This window comes from Clytia hemisphaerica, unplaced genomic scaffold, assembly GCF_902728285.1.
Source record: "Clytia hemisphaerica strain Z4C2 unplaced genomic scaffold, Clytia hemisphaerica genome assembly, whole genome shotgun sequence".
Lineage (NCBI taxonomy): Eukaryota > Metazoa > Cnidaria > Hydrozoa > Leptothecata > Clytiidae > Clytia > Clytia hemisphaerica.
Window position 1 is genome coordinate 6,141 of NW_027104329.1, and position 3,493 is coordinate 9,633.

Below are 3,493 nucleotides of genomic sequence, written 5' to 3' on the forward strand. Positions count from 1 at the left end.
CGGTTCAAAGTAAGTTTAATATGAAAAGGCTTGTGTTTTTTCTCCTTTGACTTTATTAATAGTGCAACATGATTTGCTTTAGAAAATCCCATCCCTAAGGACGTACAAGATACGAAGGACAAGGAAAAACAGTTAGCCTGGCTATATGAGCAAATTGGGAATATCCTCCAGAGGTAAGCTGTACATTTGACTCACCAATACATTATAAATTTGGATACTGCAGGATGGCGTTGCTTTCACTTGTTATTACCTATCTTGTTTTGTTTAGGTACATTCTCAGTTGATGATGCCAAGATAGATCCAAAACCAAGGAAGATTCGACAAACAATTTATCTTTGTCATCGTGCCAACGACGGTTGTGATTTTGTATTCACCCACGAGAAAACGAGGGATCGACACGAACAGAAAATGCATGGCTATAAAAGGTAAAGTTATTGCAACAATTATTTGTTATCATTATTCTTAGTTAGATAGGATAAATGTCTGAAGGGGCAGGTTGGGTAGGCAACCAGCAGCCTAAGAAAAAAGTTTTTACTTTTGCCAGTCAACACTAAGTCAGGTCCTGCTTTCATATTTTAGCACTGGAGCAGGCCAAGCCTGGGAGCTTCATTTGTGAATGATTTCTTTATAATTCTTAGGAAGCAGAAAGCAAAAACAGTTCTGATGGACATCCATTCAAAAGACGACCATGTGCTTGGCTACCAGAAAGCTCTCTTTACATTAAATATGTTACTGAGAAACATCAATGACAGTGTGAAGGAAGGTAATACCTCTTTTCCAAAAGTAAACACCCAATGGCATAGTCCAGGTTTTGGTTCCTTTGCCTGAAAGGGAAAGGAAACTAACAATAAAGCTGATTGATGATGGTAGGTCTACAACAGGAACCCCATATCAAGTGGGAATCTTTGTACAACAGCCATTTCCTTAAACATTTAAGTGCTCTGAAAATACAAAAATAGTGAAAATTCCTAAAGAGGCGGTATTCTGGAAAAATAGGGGGGCATTATAAGGGGGATGTTGCAAACCCCTCAAACCTTAATTCCTTTAAACTAAACAACACCTTAGAGAAGGAGTATTCAATAATCAACTCAAATACATCACATAAATAACAATAATTCTATTGAAACAGGTGATGGGGAGAGATTACTGGAATGCTACAAAGTTGCGCTTTTGTACTTCAAGACATACAATAACACTAAATACAGTTTTGGCTTGCTTAAGTTGTTCACAGACATAAAATTTCACCCAGAAAGAGCATGTAACAAGATATGGAATCGCTTTGTTAATACTAAAGGTAAAACAGTAGATTTTCTTACTTGTATCTTTGTGGAACTTCGTTTTTGATTCGGGCATAAACAAAGTTCTGGTTTAGACGTATAGAATTTCCGCCCTGTACATATTGATTGTTAGAGCAGGCAAGAAGTTGGCAAAACATTTGCCAACACAATTTTTAATAAGAAGGTATTGAAAAGATGACATTGAGTGACTTACACATCACAGCTACTATGTTATTGTTAACCTTATTTAGAATAGACAGGGCAGGAGCCTTCTAAACTACAGCCAGGGGCTAGAAGTCATATCGTTAGTTTTTCTTTTAAGGCTATGCTGGACACAATACTGCAATGGACCTACACATGGAACATCTGAATGGCTATCTAAAAGAAAGTTTGCGAAGACTACGAAGCAACTTGAATGAAAAAACGGCAGACAAGGTAGCGAAGGCAATGAATAATGTACGCAAGCTTATCAACAACACAGAAGAAAGTCTTGAGAGTGTAGCTGTTCGCTCAAGTCGTAGTAAGCCCTCTTCATATGATGACGTAAAGAAACTTGCAGAGGAAATGCTCAAGGCAAACATCCTTTCAAAGACAGAGGGTCGAAGCTACGAGAGTTTTAGATGTTTTGAAGAAAATGTGCTCAATGATTTGGACTATGACGAAATGAATGACTGGGTCAAAGGGTATGAAAAGAAACACAAAAAAATTTGGGTAGATAGTTCTGAAAAGTCAACAACTTAAGACACTGTTTACAAGATTTAAATATTGGTTTTACTATATTTACTGTTAGTAGGTTAGTTTGGTTAAACAATTATTTTTACACAGGCACATTTATATATTACGTAGGTAAATGTTATGAAAATAAGCATATCTGTTTTTGTGATCTGAAAAAAGTATGATATATAATGCATTTTTACTCTTTAAAACCCATTTCTAAAGTTACAAAAAATTGTATAGCAACAGCATTAAATATGTCACAGTTATAATAAAATTTGCTTTTATGTATGCACAAAATGATTTCTACTGAAAAGGATAGATTTGATAGAATCTAGGATAGAAATCAGAACAGCAAGCACTACTAGGCCTGAAAACATCAATTGTGGACATGGTTGATGTTTTTTATCCACAGTCGATCATTTTTATGGACAGTTTTTTCTTTTTCTTGACTGTTGATGCCAGGAAATAATCAACCGTGTCCACAATTGATGTTTTCAGACCTAGTAGTGAAGCAAGCGGTTTTTTAGTTGAAGAAGGGAACAAAAAATGTTTTCTAAATCTTAATCCAAGATTTAATCCACGTTATTTTATGTTAACATTTATATTTTGTATGTACGAAGCGTACTCATTATTTGATTATAATCAGGAACCATTTCATTTATAGCATTAGTAGATAAATACCACCTTTTTTAAAACTAGTTTTACCAAGCAGCCTCAACGTTTCTTAAAAAAATCGGCCTTTTGAGCCTTAAAAACTGTTTCTTACATGTTTCTAAACTTTTTGACATTGTCAGCCTATTTTTCATGCAAAGAAAAAAAAAACATTTGTTTTGATAGGAAGGTTCTTCAAAAAACCGAATTAAAAAATACTATTTTCTCATTCTCAGCCTCAGCATGTTTCTTTGATGTGCCTTTTTTTGAGGCATTCTGAGCCTCATTTTTCTTAAAAGTGTGTTTTTTAATATAAAAAATGTGTAATAATAACAGTAAAAATAATAGACCATCTCTGCCGGTTGTTAGACCCAAAGTACACCCTAAGTAACAGAAAGCAAAACATTTCACAACTATCCATTCAGACACATAGTGTCTTCCCCCCCCCCTTTTAAAAGGGGGGGGATTGTAATAGTTTTTAACCTTTTTTAACCTTCTTTTCTCGCTATTATCTACCCTGTATTCGAAAAGAATCACTTTAGAAAGACACGTTAGTTGTCGAAACGTCGTAAAGAAAACTGTTTTAATTTTTTTTTCTTTGCTGGTGAGCAGTTTTAACCTTTTTCTTTCGAATATATATTATATTATATATGTCATTATATTATTCAATTAATATCTTAGCGTGGTAGATAACTAGCGACGAGAAATCCCAAATTTTAATTTTAATTTTCAATTCTAATTTATTGCTCTAGCCGCAGGTGAGCATTAAAATGGGTGTTTGGGGGGGACGGCGTTAAGATTCCAAAAAAGTATTTCCCGATTCGGTTTCTATCGGATGTTCGGGAGAG

General features: G+C 34.8%; 1 long non-coding RNA gene across 1 annotated transcript; it reads left to right on the forward strand.

The window, feature by feature from the left end:
- Positions 1–281: 281 nt before the first annotated feature.
- Positions 282–1,250, forward strand: LOC136817760 (uncharacterized). Its single transcript, XR_010848147.1, has 3 exons — positions 282–425; positions 639–763; positions 1,130–1,250. It is a non-coding gene; the product is annotated as an uncharacterized lncRNA (long non-coding RNA).
- Positions 1,251–3,493: the final 2,243 nt, after the last annotated feature.